Raw genomic sequence first — 18,658 nt, forward strand, 5'->3', positions numbered from 1 at the left:
TTTGTGTGTAAAGGGGTATTTTTAGGTTTCAGGCTCAGTTTTTAGTTTGTGGGTAAAGGTGTTTTGTCAGGTTTCAGGGTCAGTTTTTAGTTTGTGGGTAAAGGGGTTTTGTGAGGTTTCAGAGTCAGTTTTCAGTTTGTGGGTAAAGGGGTATTTTTAGGTTTCTGGGTCAGTTTTTAGTTTGTTGGTGAAGGGGTTATGTTAGGTTTCAGGGTCAGTTTTTAGTTTGTGGGTAAAGGGGTATTTTTAGGTTTCAGGGTCAGTTTTTAGTTTGTTGGTTAAGGTGTTTTGTCAGGTTTCAGGGTCAGTTTTTAGTTAGTGGGTAAAGGGGTATTTTTAGGTTTCAGGGTCAGTTTTTAGTTTGTTGGTTAAGGTGTTTTGTCAGGTTTCAGGGTCAGTTTTTAGTTTGTGGGTAAAGGGGTATTTTTAGGTTTCAGGGTCAGTTTTTAGTTTGTGGGTAAAGGTGTTTTGTAAGGTTTCAGGGTCAGTTTTTAGTTTGTGGGTAAAGGGGTTTTGTGAGGTTTCAGGGTCAGTTTTTAGTTTGTGGGTAAAGGTGTTTTGTAAGGTTTCAGGGTCAGTTTTTAGTTTGTGGGTAAAGGGGTATTTTTAGGTTTCAGGGTCAGTTTTTAGTTTGTGGGTAAAGGTGTTTTGTAACGTTTCAGGGTCAGTTTTTAGTTTGTGGGTAAAGGGGTATTTTTAGGTTTCAGGGTCAGTTTTTAGTTTGTGGGTAAAGGTGTTTTGTAACGTTTCAGGGTCAATTTTTAGTTTGTTGGTAAAGGAGTTTTGTGAGGTTTCGGAGTCAGTTTTCAGTTTGTGGGTAAAGGGGTATTTTTAGGTTTCTGGGTCAGTTTTTAGTTTGTGGGTAAAGGAGTTTTGTGAGGTTTCAGAGTCAGTTTTCAGTTTGTGGGTAAAGGGGTATTTTTAGGTTTCTGGGTCAGTTTTTAGTTTGTGGGTTAAGGAGTTTTGTGAGGCTTCAGAGTCAGTTTTCAGTTTGTGGTTAAAGGGGTATTTTTTGGTTTCTGGGTCAGTTTTTAGTTTGTTGGTGAAGGGGTTTTGTCTGGTTTCAGGGTCAGTTTTTAGTTTGTGGGTAAAGGGGTATTTTTAGGTTTCAGGGTCAGTTTTTAGTGTGTGGGTAAAGGGGTTTTGTGAGGTTTCAGGGTCAGTTTTTAGTTTGTGGGTGCAGGGGTATTTTTAGGTTTCAGGGTCAGTTTTTTATTATAGGGGTACAGGGAAAACATAAATTAAGATTATTTTTAAATTAAAATTATTATATTAAATTAATTTTAATGCGATTACATTATTAATTTTTAAACATTTCATTTTTTATAGTAATTAATTAATATTTAATGTCCTGCAGTTACTTAAATTAATTGTTAATTGGTGTTGGAAGAGTAAATTTAATATGTTCCTTGTTCTGCACTTACTCTAATTAAATGGTGATTGCATTTCTAATTGTAAATTAATTACTGTTTTTGAGAAGCAATTACCGAAAGTAAATGGTTATTGGAGTCGGAATATTTAAACATTTAATTATGTGTATTTAAATAATTGATATTATATGTATATGGGTGTATGAATAATAATTTTTATAACTTCAGTGTATAGTATGTTATTTATTTACATGTGGTATATAGAAATAGATATAACATTACACTTATAATACATTTGCAAAAATTCATAAAAATGATTTTGTCATAGGTAATACAAAATAATGACACCAGTTTTCTTTCCAGTAAATTTTTTTATTCAACACTTGAAATATACGAACATATATACATTTTATTAAGTTATGTTTGGTATACATATAAAAAAAAATGGAGGACAATGTCTTTTTAATAATCACATTTTATAGTAATTTTCTTGACAAGTACTTTTAATTTGTAGAGAAAAAATGGTTAGTTCACATAATGTAATGTATGATATTATACATACATAATACTATTATTGTTTCTTAATAAAAGATCAACATGTGTAATGAAAAACATAAGTCACTAATTTTTAATACATATAGTGATATACTGATGATGATATTAACATATGAACACTTTTAAAATTATAATATAATATAAATATCCTAATTTGAACATGGACATCATCATCAATGATTCTTTTAACATTACAATATTCTTATGTATAATTATTATTATTAATAAATACGTTTTAATAATAACAATTTTCACATATTAGTCATATTGTAAACATTTAAATCTGATAAACAAAAACAATATTACACATTTAGTTATATAATAATTTTAATAAATATTACATTAAATATTTTCATTTTTTTATACTTAATGTAATAAATATTAAAAGTATGTAATATATAATTAATATACAGGCAAAAACATTTTATATTCACAATATACTATACAATTTTTTTAACATTACACATAATTTCGAGCCATATATATAACAATAATCGACATTTATAGTAGTTCTTTTCACAGTTACATATAATTTGGATCGTTTCTTTTGTAACCACTCTTTGTCTTTTTGCGTTATTTTGGTAAATGGAAAGTCGCGGTTGGAAACAGGTTCACTTTTGAGTAGGTACGAATCTACTTTTATATTGTTAAAGTATTGTAAATTATAATTAAAGGTTATATTTTGGTATTTTGGGGTTGAGAATTAAAGTATGACTATTTACATATAATGGAGTGGAATCAATACGTATTTTCGGTCACGATTTTTTGAGCCATTTAAAATAGTTGGAGTTAATGAGTATGTGGTATAATTTAATGAAATTATAAATAAATAGGAATATTATCTTTAAATATTCTGGGATATTCGTTAGTGTTATGTCGGTGGGATTGTTTAGCTGTTTTTTTTTCTCGTATTTTGAAACAGCTATTTCCGTTTCCGATAATTTTTTTTTAAGGGAAAGGAAGTGTGTTTCAGTTGTTAGAACGGAGATGATTTACATTCTGCCTTTATATTTTGAGTTCTGTGATATATTTATCACACTTTAAGATAACAGTCGTTATTGTAAATGGCATTTAAATAGTCGTTTAATTTGGATGATGGATAGTTTTTGCAGAGTTAAAGAAAACATAATTAATGAATCGTTGGATTAAGTGTTTGATATTTACACATTGTATTGTCGGATAAAGGATTATCTTTATGATGTTCTATTTAAAGGTAAGTTATAAATTTATGTTCTTTTATTTGGATGGAAGCAGTTCTTAAAAACAAATATTGTGATATAATAATATATTTATTTAGTCTTTTTAGAATAGTGTTAAAAAATAAATTAGACTAAATAAATATTTTTTTATTATATTAAAATATGTGTTTTTTTAAATTAAGGATATTGTTTGATCTCTATCAATTAATTTAGTTATAGCAAGTAGTTCAATGTTTTGGCTATCATTTTTAAATATTCCAGTCCTCTTGTTGTAGGATATAGTTGGACTTGCTGTTGTAGATATAAATACATTTGAGCAGTTTGTCTAGAGAGTTTTGGTTTCAGTTGTATGACTGATTGCTGCATACGTAGTTCCTGAAAGCTTTGCTCTTTTTGTATAGCTGAGACTAGCTTGTGTAATGTGGGTGTTGTACGTCCAGTAGAAGAGAGGAAGGCATTGTGCCAACCTTCAACAGCATTGTTCGTTTTTGCTTCTTGGTTGAGTGTTGATAGATAGACATTCCACCAGGGAATTGCAAATTTTGGCTGGCGTCTGTGGCCTGACCTATGTAGTCTTCCTACCCAGTTGTCCTCAAAGTAATCTAAAAGTGGGGCGAGTCTTTGCTCATTTTGGGTGTAGAAAGGACTTTCAATTAACAAATTGTAATGTTCGGCCACATCAGTTACTGGTACATATGCCAGAGCAATGAGATGTTTGATCTGGTATGCAAAATTTATATTTGTTGCATACTCAACACTAAGGGCAGATTTTTGTAAATGTCTCCAGAGACATCGATTGAAATGAAAATAACATCCTTGAATGGATGTGTGTGGGTACGTTTTCAAAATAGAATTAATCATAGCTTGCTCGAAGTCTATGATGATTTTCATTGGGAAGTAGTCAGAACTTTGTTCCTTTATTTTTTGTAAGATTTCAGAGTAAGTAGTGGCTTGTTTGTTTGGTAATAAACAATATATGAAGGGGATACAGGTATTATGATATTGCCCATGAATTGTGTATAACTGGTAGAAAGGTTTTGGGCATATAGAAAAAGTACCATCCATCATCCAAGTAGTACTTTCAGTTAATTTTTTTATATTGTTATTAGTTGCAAACATGATTATTCTTTTGTCCTTGCTATGATTATCATAAAATATAAATGGCTCCTCATTATGAGTAATTACAAGCTCTGGCGGAATTATGACTTCTTCAAAAGTTTTTGGAGTTGGTATATTGGGTCTACTTGCTTTTTTGGTTCTTGCTATTGTTCTTTTAATGGTAGCAATAGATGGTAGCTGACCTCTTGCTTCTTTGGGAACTTTAGGTAGTAATTCTTTCAGAATTACGTTGGTAGGTAATTCTGATCTGGTACTTAATTCCTTGATATTTTCAAGAGTGGATCTCACTTCTATTTCGGAGATGTTTGGTGGGTGATTATGTTCAGTGGTATTTATAACACTAGTTTCCCTTGTTGTAGCACGGCCATAGCATTTATTGGAGTAATATTTTGTACACTTCCAATTCACTTTAAGGTCTTTTTGTTTCTCTTGAGTATAAATGTAGCCCATATAGCATAACAACAATTTCCCTTTCTGAGATGTAATAAATCTTGCATCATCAGTCATTCTTTACTTCTGGTATCTAGAAAAGTTAATATACAAATATTAATACAATATGAAATGTATAAAAGATTTTAAATAAAGCTAGTATTCTCCTAGTAATTTACTTACCAACAGTAATGTTCTATTTATCGAAAGTAGATGCTTGTTCAGTTAGATGTTGTTCTTGTATTGCCACGGTCTGTTGAGAAATAATTAAGTATGTTATAGGAAAAGTTACCATTTTTTGCTTGGTAACTTAATTTTTACGTTATAATGTCTCTAAAAATAGTTTTGTTTATAGAATGTAAAAAGAGAAATTTCCAAGATTATACTAACAGATGCATAAAAAGAGTCATTTTTATTTCTAGTACATTCTATAGAGTTTATAAAGACTAGTTATGTTTTATTTATGAACTTACCAAGAGAATTATAGTAGTAGCAGAATGTTTGTTCTTTGATGTGAATTATCTGTTTTCTGTACCTTTGAGTTCTGTTTAGAGAGAAAGATGATGAAAATTACTAATGCGTTTATATGTAATATAAATAATACACATTTGTTATAAAGCATTGTTACTTAATTGCTAAAATGAATCGGGGATGATACATGTATTATGAGTAAAAGCACAAAAAAACATATTTAAGAACAGGAAGATTATACTAACAGATGCATAACAAGAGGCATTTTATTTCTAGTACATTCCATAGAGTTTATAAAGACTAGTTATGTTTTATTCATGATCTTACCAAGAGAATTATAGTAGTAGCAGAATGTTTGTTCTTTGATGTGAATTATCTGTTTTCTGTACCTTTGTGTTCTGTTTAGAGAGAAAGTTGATGAAAATTACTAATGCGTTTATATGTTATATAAATAATACACATTTGTTATAAAGCATTGTTACTTAATTGCTAAAAAGAACCGAGGATGACACATGTATTATGAGTAAAAGCACATTAAAACATATTTAAGAACAGGAAGAAAATATTTTTTACACAGCATTGTAACTTTTTTTCCTCAAAACATTCTGCCTGCACAATATGTATTAAGATTTACAGGCTAAGAAACAAAGTATAGAGTTTTAAATTAGGCCAATAGTTGGCTAAGAACGCTAAGTAAATGTTAAACATATGTAGATACCTTTTTTAAATGTAAAGTGTCCTGTATCTTGAAGTTGAAGTATAACTTGATTTGTTTGTAGAGTCTGTTTAAAGGTAAAGTACATAAAGAAATAACAAATTAGGTTACAAATCTTGGTCTATAATTAATAGACAAAAAAATTAGAATTTATTAACAGAGCTATATGATTACTTACTTGTAGTTTTAGGACGAATTTTCTTGAAGAGAAGAATATAGATGGTGCTCCCAAAATTGGCAGTATGTGGTCACGAAGAATATTTCCTGCAACTTGTATGGCTGTTTGTGATTGGTTTATATAGTCTATGTGTAATTAAGTTTGCCATCTGATTGGTCAGATATGTAAAGACGAGTTACTATTGGTTAGTTTGAATTTTTTTTAAGTAAAACATTTAAGATATATCTTCTTATATAGTTTATGTAAAGGAATTAAAATGATATATTTATGTAAAATAAAAGTCTTGTTATAAATAAAGTTTATGTAAAATGAGTACTAAGTATTAAATAAGTATGTTTACAAAGAGTTTATATACAAATTGCGTCAGTTAGCGAAAACATAATATTGTACACTAAATGTTACTTAATAATTTGAAAATACATTAGTGAAGTCATTAGAAATGTGTGTATTACTTAGAGAATAGATTTATTGGTGTTATATATAAAAAAAGGAGTATAATTTAGCTATCGATATTTTGATATTGACGAAAATAGTGCTATCGAAATTTTTGTATTCGATATTATTGTAGTGTGGTATATGTAGTATTGAGTGTCGATATTATGGTATTCGAAAATAATGCTAACGATATTTCTGTAGACGATATTTTTGTGCATCGATATAGTTTGCTCGATATTTTTGTAGTTTACATGTTAAGTATAGGGTGTCGATATTAGTGCTATCGATATTAGAGACTCGATGTTATAGTAGGTCGATTTTTTGGAAATCGATAATCTGTCAGTGATTCATAGATTTTATATTATAAATGCCAATGGGGCCATGGTTTGTTCATGATATTTCGGACACAATAATTTTGTCATATGATATATGGTTCACAATGGTCTGGTTACATGATGAAGTGAGACCAAGGACCACAACCCGTATTTACTAAAGCTTGTGTGGGTGCTCTGAAATGTTGTGCTGCACCCGCGGCCATTAAATAGTCAATTTGCAATGTGTTTTGCATTGTGCTGGGTTGACAAGCGATGACGCACAACTTTAAGTGAATAAATGTCCAAGTTCCTCAATGCTTTGGGGCAGCTGGACCTTCTAGCTAATGAAGAAAAGGGGAGGAAGCACCAAACTATGGGGGGCATCAAAAGCAGGCAGGACAGTATATAAAGAAAATTGGCTAAGCTTCTCTCTATCAGGAAGGAGCAAATACATTTTAGGACTTGGCACCTAATGCCCATCCATTAGTCCAACTGGCCAAGCAGTATCTTGTGACCCACAGTATCTAATGACAATGGCTGATCTAGAAGGATTAGGGAGAAGAGACTTCTGCTGTCTCCTAAACAAGAAATGTTTCCCGAATACCCATTATCAAATGTTTAGTACTTCTGAGTGGGTGCAAGCCTGGTTGGAAGTTTGAGAATAAAGTGACATTTCAAATATTCCCTACTCTGCGCTGATTGGCTCTATCACCTAAACTAGCAGAAGCAATTGTCCTAAGAATATATGGATTCAACCGACCAATGTGTTTCTTGTTTTGTCAGGAGTGAAGGAGTGAAAATGCCATTAATGGTTTAATTTTCTCTAGGAAACGTTTCTCTGTAGTGACGCCCTAGCCATAAGAGGTATTTTCTATACATCTACTTAAAATATTTCAATTCTAGACCAAGAACAATTTAGAAAATTCCATGGTAGCGAGTTTCTGGATTTTACAATGATATCTGAGTTGCATGGAATTAGCTATCTGCTACCGTGTTACAAAACTTCTGGATATGGTTAACTGTGGTATAATGTTTACTATTGGCTGTTAGTGTTTTGAAGGTTTTCAACAATTCTTGTTAGAAGTTAAAAACATGTCAAACTCTATCTCTAAAAAGCATTTTTTAGCTTTTCAATTTTAATTATCTGTTATCTGACCGCTTGTACTAGGGCTCCAATTTGCAACCTTTTAGTTTTAAAGTTAAATAGTCTATTGAATATCAGACATCACCCTTTTATTACCACAGACCAGTTGATCTCAGTTGCGTGAAGCAGACTTGTTTAAGCTGTTATATGCAACAACATATTGGACCATGTACATAGCCCATTTAGCGAGTCACAATTTTTTTGCGACTCGCTAAATATATTTTACGACTCGCTATTTGGAAAAAGTGCTCCCTTCCAAAGTGCGAGTTGAAAAACAATGTACTAATGTTTTGCAACCGCAATTGCGGTCGCAAAACACTCGCAATTACCACCAACTTCAATTAGGTGATAATGCACTTGCAAAGAAGAAGGGGTCCCCAGGGGATCCCTTCCCCTTTGCAAAAGCATGCAAAAGCAAGCAAAATACTTTTTTAAGGGCAGGCAGTGGTCCCAGGGACCACTGCCTGCCCTTAAAAATGAAACAAAAGGTTTAATGTTTTTTTTTAAAATACTTCCAGTTTTCCTTTAATGAAAACCGGCTGCATTTTTTTTAAAAAACAGCTGCTTTATTAAAAATCAGTCCCAGGCATGGTGGTTTGCTGAGCCCAGCAGGCGACCATCCTTGGGAGGGCTGGCACGCACAATGATCCTTGCAATTTGCGACCCCAATCGTAAAACAGTGTAAACTCACTGTTGTACATTTCATTTAGCGCCTCACAATTCGTGACTCGCAATGTGTCGCAAATTGCAAGGCGCTAAATGAAAGGGTCGTACATCTGGCCGTAAAATCTAAAATTGCCTAAACTTCTTGTCTGTACAGTATAGTACTGATTTTCAATAAGTGACTTACTATGTCAATTCTGTTTTTCAATCAGGGATAGGTTCATTACATTTCTTGCCAACTTGGTGAATTGTTTCTGTGGAGGCGAGTGCTTCATTTTGCTACCGGTTGCAGGTGTAGGGCACTAACACTTATTTAAGAGATGGGATCTTATTTTTCATTACCACACCTTGACCCAATGTGATGACAAAGGCAGAAAAGGGAAAAAGAAGGAGCTAGATAAAAGAAACAGAAACACGACAAATGGAGAAAGTAGGGGTGAAAAATAAACCTCAAATTGATGTAAAGGAGTAGGTGGTGTAGGGTGGTGGGAAAATAAGTGCAACATAGAATAGGCAGCCTTCTCTGATATTTGGCTGTTCTGGCTGTGGACTCCAAAGCAAAACTTTGGGCTGTCTGCACTTTTTTTTTAATTACAATTAAGCAGCCAACTTTATCATACCATGAATTGAACTAACTTGTGATTGGAACATGACAGAATCCTTAAAGTTACTAATTGGACCCCAGCGGACAACCCTAATAGTTATGGAGCAAAACAGATAAGCTTAATGTAGGGCAATGTGCAATTGTTTGTGCAATATCAAAACAGTAATAAAGTCAAAGAACCAAGCAATCAAAAATACCCTGAATAGAGTACAAATTGATAAATGTAATACATAGAATTACTCCATACAACAAAAATCCAATAAGTAAAACCAGGGATATCATTTTTTAAAGTATTAGGTAGAAGTAGCACCAAGAAAAAGTAAAACGCTTATGATAATCAGTGGTCATGGGAGACCGGGACCAAGGTTCAATTTACAGCCAATCAGGCTGGAGTTCGGCGAAAGTCGTGATGTCAAAACGTTTGAAAAAAATTCTAGGTCCCACTAGTCTGGAGGAAAAATCTTTCAGAAGTTTCCAAAGTTTCTTTTGGTGCCCAAACAAATGCAGGAGCACACTCATAAAGCCCTGAGGGCCTCAAGGGAGACACCATGGCCCATATGTACAAAGCCATTTAGCATTTCGAAGACGGCTGAAATGCCAGAAACCGGTCCCCGGTAGCTTGTTTCCTTCCCAGTATAAGAATTGGCTTGGTAGTTTGGTCTGCCCTGTTCCCATGATGCACTGGGCCAGGGTCAGACTAATTTGCATATAGCCAAGTTCTGAGCTGGGATGGTGCAGTGAGCTAAAAAACGGTGATGGATCAAGCCCTGATCTTTGGACTGGGTAAGAGTGGTCTGCTTAATTCAGACACTCTGTTCATCACCACCCCCTTTTCTGAATCATTTTTGTCCACCATAAGCGTGGAAGGGTATACTCAGATGTGAGTCCCTTGCTCATTGCACCATCAGGATTCAAGCAAGCCGGGCCGAAGACGGCTGAAATGCCAGAAACTGGTCCCCGGTAGCTTGTTTCCTTCCCAGTATAAGAATTGGCTTGGTAGTTTGGTCTGCCCTGTTCCCATGATGCACTGGGCCAGGGTCAGACTAATTTGCATATGGCCAAGTTCTGAGCTGGGATGGTGCAGTGAGCTAAAAAACGGTGATGGATCAAGCCCTGATCTTTGGACTGGGTAAGAGTGGTCTGCTTAATTCAGACACTCTGTTCATCACCACCCCCTTTTCTGAATCATTTTTGTCCACCATAAGCGTGGAAGGGTATACTCAGATGTAAGTCCCTTGCTCATTGCACCATCAGGATTCAAGCAAGCCGGGCCGAAGACAGCTGAAATGCCAGAAACCGGGCCCCGGTAGCTTGTTTCCTTCCCAGTATAAGAATTGGCTTGGTAGTTTGGTCTGCCCTGTTCCCATGATGCACTGGGCCAGGGTCAGACTAATTTGCAAATAGCCAAGTTCTGAGCTGGGATGGTGCAGTGAGCTAAAAACGGTGATGGGTCAAGCCCTGATCTTTGGACTGGGTAAGAGTGGTCTGCTTAATTCAGACACTCTGTTCATCACCACCCCTTTTCTGAATCAAACAAATGCAGGAGCACACTCATAAAGCCCTGAGGGCCTCAAGGTAGACACCATGGCCCATATGTACAAAGCCATTTAGCATTTCTTAGTTGACCTAATCTAATTTTCGGGCTATTAAAAAACTCCTGAATATGTTTTCCATGTATACAAAAGGGGAAATGCAGTTGCAGAATGCTATTTTCTACTATGAAGAAAACACATTTTGCAATTCCAAAAATAGGAAATCGCAAACAGGGATTTCCTAGTTGCGATTTCCTATCCCTATGTACATAGAATTTGCTATTACCATTGGATCCAATCCAATGTGCTATTACCATTGGATCCAATCCAATGGTAACCAGGATCAAATCCACTGGTAACCAGGTGCAATTTTTAAAAAAGCACCCCAAAATGTTTTTTTAAGTGCCATAGAGCACGCGCTTATTGGAGCTCTTTACACGTGCAACATTATTTTCTTATCTTACATTTAAGGAGTACCTAAGTCCCATAGGTACAAAAGCTTTTGCATTTCCTAATTTGCGATTTCCTAAAAGTGATTGTGATGCCATAGGATTCTCAATCAGGAATTTACAATTTTTGTACATTCCAATTTGTATTTCCTAAATAGCGATTTCTTAAGATTTTATATTTAGCAATGTAAAAAGGGAATTTAGTACATATGGCCCTTAAAGACTCACAGAGTGTCACCCGGAGGCTAACAGCAGGTTCCAGTCGAGGACGAGTTGCCGGTGGTCTGCTGGGCACTTTTAGGAAAAGGCACCTTGCAGATTGTTGCATCCCTGTAGCCACACAGGAGGTCCTCCAACTGATCCTTGCAGTCTACATCTTTGTACTGGGTTCAAAGGAGAGCAGATCCAGTTCTTTAGAGCTTTTCTCATGTCACAGGCAGCAGGTTCATCCCTCTTCTATGCTTCTGAAAGTTCAGAAAGTGTTATGATGGCATGCCTCGGGTGCCACATTAATGCTTGGTACTAACTAGTGCATAAGGGAGACCCCTCATCAATCTATGGCCAGTGGTGCAAATGTTTCCGAGGCATTCTTCCTCACTTTTTCAATAAATCCTGTTTTCCTTAGTGCAAACAGACCCAACATGCCATGTGAGGGCATTTTCAAAATGACAAAGGTCTTTGGCTACACTAAACATGGGCTATTTTTTTGTCCACCATAAGCGTGGAAGGGTATACTCAGATGTGAGTCCCTTGCTCATTGCACCATCAGGATAAAAGCAAGCCGGGCCGAAGACGGCTGAAATGCCAGAAACCGGTCCCCGGTAGCTTGTTTCCTTCCCAGTATAAGAATTGGCTTGGTAGTTTGGTCTGCCCTGTTCCCATGATGCACTGGGCCAGGGTCAGACTAATTTGCATATAGCCAAGTTCTGAGCTGGGATGGTGCAGTGAGCTAAAAAACGGTGATGGATCAAGCCCTGATCTTTGGACTGGGTAAGAGTGGTCTGCTTAATTCAGACACTCTGTTCATCACCACCCCCTTTTCTGAATCATTTTTGTCCACCATAAGCGTGGAAGGGTATACTCAGATGTGAGTCCCTTGCTCATTGCACCATCAGGATTCAAGCAAGCCGGGCCGAAGACGGCTGAAATGCCAGAAACCGGTCCCCGGTAGCTTGTTTCCTTCCCAGTATAAGAATTGGCTTGGTAGTTTGGTCTGCCCTGTTCCCATGATGCACTGGGCCAGGGTCAGACTAATTTGCATATAGCCAAGTTCTGAGCTGGGATGGGGCAGTGAGCTAAAAAACGGTGATGGATCAAGCCCTGATCTTTGGACTGGGTAAGAGTGGTCTGCTTAATTCAGACACTCTGTTCATCACCACCCCCTTTTCTGAATCATTTTTGTCCACCATAAGCGTGGAAGGGTATACTCAGATGTGAGTCCCTTGCTCATTGCACCATCAGGATTCAAGCAAGCCGGGCCGAAGACGGCTGAAATGCCAGAAACCGGTCCCCGGTAGCTTGTTTCCTTCCCAGTATAAGAATTGGCTTGGTAGTTTGGTCTGCCCTGTTCCCATGATGCACTGGGCCAGGGTCAGACTAATTTGCATATAGCCAAGTTCTGAGCTGGGATGGTGCAGTGAGCTAAAAAACGGTGATGGATCAAGCCCTGATCTTTGGACTGGGTAAGAGTGGTCTGCCTAATTCAGACACTCTGTTCATCACCACCCCCTTTTCTGAATCATTTTTGACCACCATAAGCGTGGAAGGGTATACTCAGATGTAAGTCCCTTGCTCATTGCACCATCAGGATTCAAGCAAGCCGGGCCGAAGACGGCTGAAATTCCAGAAACTGGTCCCCGGTAGCTTGTTTCCTTCCCAGTATAAGAATTGGCTTGGTAGTTTGGTCTGCCCTGTTCCCACGATGCACTGGTCCAGGGTCAGACTAATTTGCATATAGCAAAGTTCTGAGCTGGGATGGTGCAGTGAGCTAAAAAATGGTGATGGATCAAGCCCTGATCTTTGGACTGGGTAAGAGTGGTCTGCCTAATTCAGACACTCTGTTCATCACCACCCCCTTTTCTAAATCATTTTTGTCCACCATAAGCGTGGAAGGGTATACTCAGATGTGAGTCCCTTGCTCATTGCACCATCAGGATTCAAGCAAGCCGGGCCGAAGACGGCTGAAATGCCAGAAACCGGTCCCCGGTAGCTTGTTTCCTTCCCAGTATAAGAATTGGCTTGGTAGTTTGGTCTGCCCTGTTCCCATGAGGCACTGGGCCAGGGTCAGACTAATTTGCATATAGCCAAGTTCTGAGCTGGGATGGTGCAGTGAGCTAAAAAACGGTGATGGATCAAGCCCTGATCTTTGGACTGGGTAAGAGTGGTCTGCTTAATTCAGACACTCTGTTCATCACCACCCCCTTTTCTGAATCATTTTTGTCCACCATAAGCGTGGAAGGGTATACTCAGATGTGAGTCCCTTGCTCATTGCACCATCAGGATTCAAGCAAGCCGGGCCGAAGACGGCTGAAATGCCAGAAACCGGTCCCCGGTAGCTTGTTTCCTTCCCAGTAGAAGAATTGGCTTGGTAGTTTGGTCTGCCATGTTCCCATGATGCACTGGGCCAGGGTCAGACTAATTTGCATATAGCCAAGTTCTGAGCTGGGATGGTGCAGTGAGCTAAAAAACGGTGATGGATCAAGCCCTGATCTTTGGACTGGATAAGAGTGGTCTGCTTAATTCAGACACTCTGTTCATCACCACCCCCTTTTCTGAATCATTTTTGTCCACCATAAGCGTGGAAGGGTATACTCAGATGTGAGTCCCTTGCTCATTGCACCATCAGGATTCAAGCAAGCCGGGCCGAAGACGGCTGAAATGCCAGAAACCGGTCCCCGGTAGCTTGTTTCCTTCCCAGTATAAGAATTGGCTTGGTAGTTTGGTCTACCCTGTTCCCATGATGCACTGGGCCAGGGTCAGACTAATTTGCATATAGCCAAGTTCTGAGCTGGGATGGTGCAGTGAGCTAAAAAACGGTGATGGATCAAGCCCTGATCTTTGGACTGGGTAAGAGTGGTCTGCTTAATTCAGACACTCTGTTCATCACCACCCCCTTTTCTGAATCATTTTTGTCCACCATAAGCGTGGAAGGGTATACTCAGATGTGAGTCCCTTGCTCATTGCACCATCAGGATTCAAGCAAGCCGGGCCGAAGACGGCTAAAATGCCAGAAACCGGTCCCTGGTAGCTTGTTTCCTTCCCAGTATAAGAATTGGCTTGGTAGTTTGGTCTGCCCTGTTCCCCTGATGCACTGGGCCAGGGTCAGACTAATTTGCATATAGCCAAGTTCTGAGCTGGGATGGTGCAGTGAGCTAAAAAACGGTGATCGATCAAGCCCTGATCTTTGGACTGAGTAAGAGTGGTCTGCTTAATTCAGACACTCTGTTCATCACCACCCCCTTTTCTGAATCATTTTTGTCCACCATAAGCGTGGAAGGGTATACTCAGATGTGAGTCCCTTGCTCATTGCACCATCAGGATTCAAGCAAGCCGGGCCGAAGACGGCTGAAATGCCAGAAACCGGTCCCCGGTAGCTTGTTTCCTTCCCAGTATAAGAATTGGCTTGGTAGTTTGGTCTGCCCTGTTCCCATGATGCACTGGGCCAGGGTCAGACTAATTTGCATATAGCCAAGTTCTGAGCTGGGATGGTGCAGTGAGCTAAAAAACGGTGATGGATCAAGCCCTGATCTTTGGACTGGGTAAGAGTGGTCTGCCTAATTCAGACACTCTGTTCATCACCACCCCCTTTTCTGAATCATTTTTGTCCACCATAAGCGTGGAAGGGTATACTCAGATGTAAGTCCCTTGCTCATTGCACCATCAGGATTCAAGCAAGCCGGGCCGAAGACGGCTGAAATGCCAGAAACTGGTCCCCGGTAGCTTGTTTCCTTCCCAGTATAAGAATTGGCTTGGTAGTTTGGTCTGCCCTGTTCCCATGATGCACTGGGCCAGGGTCAGACTATTTTGCATATAGCCAAGCTCTGAGCTGGGATGGTGCAGTGAGCTAAAAAACGGTGATGGATCAAGCCCTGATCTTTGGACTGGGTAAGAGTGGTCTGCTTAATTCAGACACTCTGTTCATCACCACCCCCTTTTCTGAATCAAACAAATGCAGGAGCACACTCATAAAGCCCTGAGGGCCTCAAGGGAGACACCATGGCCCATATGTACAAAGCCATTTAGCATTTCTTAGTTGACCTAATCTAATTTCCGGGCTATTAAAAAACTCCTGAATATGTTTTCCATGTGTACAAAAGGGGAAATGCAGTTGCAGAATGCTATTTTCTACTACGAAGAAAACATATTTTGCAATTCCCAAAATAGGAAATCACAAACAGGGATTTCCTATTTGCGATTTCGTATCCCTAAGTATGTACATAGAATTTGCTATTACCATTGGATCCAATCCAATGGTAACCAGGTGCTATTACCATTGGATCCAATCCAATGGTAACCAGGATCAAATCCACTGGTAACCAGGTGCAATTTTTAAAAAAGCACCCCAAAATGCTTTTTTAAGTGCCATAGAGCACGCACTTTATTGGAGCTCTTTACACGTGCAACATTATTTTCTTATCTTACATTTAAGGATTACCTAAGTCCCATAGGTACAAAAGCTTTTGCATTTCCTAATTTGCGATTTCCTAAAAGTGATTGTGATGCCATAGGAATCTAAATCAGGAATTTACAATTTTTGTACATTCCAATTTGTATTACCTAAATAGCGATTTCTTAGGATTTTATATTTAGCAATGTAAAAAGGGAATTTAGTACATATGGCCCTTAAAGACTCACAGAGTGTCACCCGGAGGCTAACAGCAGGTTCCAGTCGAGGACGAGTTGCCGGTGGTCTGCTGGGCACTTTTAGAAAAAGGCACCTCGCAGATTGTTGCATCCCTGTAGCCACACAGGAGGTTCTCCAACTGATCCTTGCAGTCTACATCTTTGTACTGGGTTCAAAGGAGAGCAGATCCAGTTCTTTAGAGCTTTTCTCATGTCACAGGCAGCAGGTTCATCCCTCTTCTATGCTTCTGAAAGTTCAGAAAGTGTTATGATGGCATGCCTCGGGTGCCACATTAATGCTTGGTACTAATTAGTGCATAAGAGAGACCCCTCCTCAATCTATGGCCAGTGGTGCAAATGTTTCCGAGGCATTCTTCCTCACTTTTTCAATAAATCCTGTTTTCCTTAGTGCAAACAGACCCAACATGCCATGTGAGGGCATTTTCAAAATGACAAAGGTCTTTGGCTACACTAAACATGGGCTCTGATGGTTGTGTAGGTGAGTGCACAATGATAATCACTAATATACCCCCACATATAACACTAAAATCCAGTTTGAACGGGCACTCTACCCATAGCAAACCCCAAGACCGAAGTCTAGTAAGACAAAAGCAGGGTCCTACTGCATTCAACAGGGAATATGCAAGAATTATCCAGGCATCCTGTTTTGTGTTGCATTACTTTGTATTTACTAAACCTCACAAGGCCAATCAAAGTGGGTTTGTAGAACTTAGTAAATGCCAAAAACGATGTTGCGTCAGGACTGTGCCACAAACATGACACAATCTTGGTGCAAAATCATAGTAACTATATTTAAAAAAAGCATTTGCAATGCAATAGGTCTCGCATTTACGTGAGTTTATGCTATTGACATGGTAAATGACAATGCCTTTTATTTTTGTTTCCGTTTTTAAAACATAAATAAAAGGCATTGTTATTTAGAATGCCGATAGCTTAAACTCACGTAAATGCGAGACCTTTTGCATTGCAAAGGCTTGTTACACTACTGCCGGCAACTGTGCCTGGAGCAGTGAGGTGATCACTGCTAGCAATCCTGCATACAGTGTCCACTAATGCAGTCTTTTCTGAAATTGCCACTATTACACTATTAATAATATTAGAACCTTGGGCAGATTTTTATTAAACATAAGTAGGTCTTACTACAGAAAAAGTTTGAGACCTCTGGTTTACAGAAAACAAAGAAAATGTGTTTTATCTTTTTTAACGTTTAAAAAAAAAGTTTTATTCAGGACTCAAAATGCAAGCCTTACCTATTGGCTTTGGCAGTCCTTGTTTACCCTTGTCTGCAGTGCACAAAGGTGATGAAAACTAAAGTATTTCATAGTACATATTTTAAGTTAACCAGATTTCTGTTTAATTGAGCATATCTCATCATCGCCTTGAAAATGTGTGTTCAGGCAAATGCAAGAACATTGTGTATGTTTTGCTTAACATTTGTTAGCACACTTCCAGTGTTTTCGGTAGATAAACAAAGTGATGGTAATGAAGATTAAGAACGATATGTGGTACCAAACACTGCAATGCGGCACACACCTCTCGCCGCATACATTAGGGTACCATACTCTTCTTCTAAATTAATGTGTGTCCTATTCGTAAATCACCACGTGTAACACTCCTTGACAAAATGGCGATAAATTAGTGCAGTAAAATCGACTCATAACAGAATAAAATCAAGATATTGATAAAACCAGTGGCAACAAAATACTTTAAATAGGTTTTTATAGCCCTCCGAAATGCAGGTGTTTTTCGTATCTGAATTTTAAGCGGAGTCTGTAACAAAGCAGGACCCTCAAAAAATCAGAAGGCGCAACCCTCACAAGGGGCATGACACGAAGAACAGTCAGGAGATGCCAGGGGAAGTAGTGGTGGAGGAGATAGGACAGACCACAAACAATTCTCTGATGGACCCTTGACCAAAGCATCCATGCACATGGCATCAGTAGGTCCACAGTCAACCAGTGCAAGTTCCAACAAGGTTCCAACACGCGGGCACATTTTCCCAAATGTAAAAAGGTAGGATCTGCAATTGATCATTTTTCTTACTTTTTCTTCACTGTTATATTTTCTGGTAGTATCCATGAAAAAGCAATATTCTTCTAGTGCTCACCTTATGCCTCTTAGCCGACGTTATTCTCAAGATCACACATTTTGTTTGAGCGGGGAACTCAGGATCAGAGCTCATGTCTCTTAGTTCCACAGTGTGCAAATAAGGCGCCAAATTATATGTTCACCACTAGATAATTTTTTGTCCCATTTACGTTCCACTAAGTGCACTTGTTTAGCACATGTTCTATGCAAATTTGACTTGTTCAGCCGCTACACACGTCCTCATGTCACCAATTCCTCTCGCTCGCAGGGTGCAAAAAAACTCGACTTTTCAATGAATCCAGTATCTACAACTTTATAATGAACCAACATCTGCTAACAGGAAAAAATCTGCAAATGCAGCATCTTCCTATTTTACCTGCTGAAACTTTTCATAGATGTAGCACTGAAAAACTCATTAAGAAGATCCATCTCCTGCCCCCTCCCAATCCTAAAATCAGAGAGTTCAGTGCACTCGTCCAATCCTATGTGATCGCCCCCTGTCAGATCTCAGCTCATCAAGACAATATTTG

The sequence above is a fragment of the Lissotriton vulgaris genome, chromosome 2_1, assembly GCF_964263255.1.
Source record: "Lissotriton vulgaris chromosome 2_1, aLisVul1.2, whole genome shotgun sequence".
Taxonomy (NCBI): domain Eukaryota; kingdom Metazoa; phylum Chordata; class Amphibia; order Caudata; family Salamandridae; genus Lissotriton; species Lissotriton vulgaris.